The sequence below is a fragment of the Chenopodium album genome, chromosome 3 (genome assembly GCF_948465745.1).
Source record: "Chenopodium album chromosome 3, dcCheAlbu1.1, whole genome shotgun sequence".
Taxonomy (NCBI): Eukaryota; Viridiplantae; Streptophyta; class Magnoliopsida; order Caryophyllales; family Amaranthaceae; genus Chenopodium; species Chenopodium album.
The window spans coordinates 20940463-20941406 of record NC_137836.1 but is presented as its reverse complement, the minus strand read 5'-3'; positions in this window follow the sequence as shown (position 1 = coordinate 20941406).

Genomic DNA, 944 nt, shown 5'->3' with positions numbered 1-944 from the left:
TGACGAAAAAAAACCTTACGTGTAATAGGAGTGGACTTCCCGTGAAACCATTTTCGTTAGGGTCTCCTCTAAGGAGATTTAAGCATAAAATGGTTTATGCCAAAGCCAAAGGAGCGGGTGAATGACATCCCTCTATTTGCTCTACTACAGACACCATGGAATAATCTCCATATTCTTTGCCTGTCCTAAGTAAACAATTGACAACAAGACAATAGCATAAGGCACGAATTTTAAAGCGTTGTTCAGTCATGTTGTCATGAGGGGCGACGAAATGTTCAATAAATTGATTTAAATTCACGCCTTCTTAAGTTCCAATATTGGTCATATCATTGTTAGACAAGCCGAAAAATCTTTGGAATATAGGTTTGGGATCCGACAATGGGGGCAAATAAGCCACATGGAGAATATTTGTAGGGAAGCCTAGCAAGGCCTCGAACTCACCAGGAAGGGGAATAATTTCGTCCCCTTTAAATAAAAAGAGATGGTGGTTGGAGTCCCAATGGTTAACTGCGTCATGAAGGAAATCAAAAGAATTAGAACCACTACATCGCATGCGCGCGACAGCCGCGCTCAACTCATCCAGTTGCGCGCGTCTTCTCTGTCGCGACATGTGGTTTAAGTTTATTTCCGTATTTTGGCTTACATAATGACGGAATCTTGGCGAAATCTTAAGACTAATCATACGCTTGCCTTTTGCTAACTCTTGTGTCCCTTTTCCTTCCTTTTTATTTATTTTCTTTTTTATTTTATTTTATTATTTTCTTGTTCTTCTTTTCCTTCTTCCTTTTTTCCCCTATTTTCTTTTTTCTATTTTCCTTATTTCCTTTTTAGTCTTTTTTTTTCCTATTTTCCTTTCTTTTGTTATTTTATTTCGAGGGGGGTAAGTCGGGAACCCTTTCCCTCCCTCGGAATTTTTTTTGCTTTTTTCTTTTATATGTGTACAC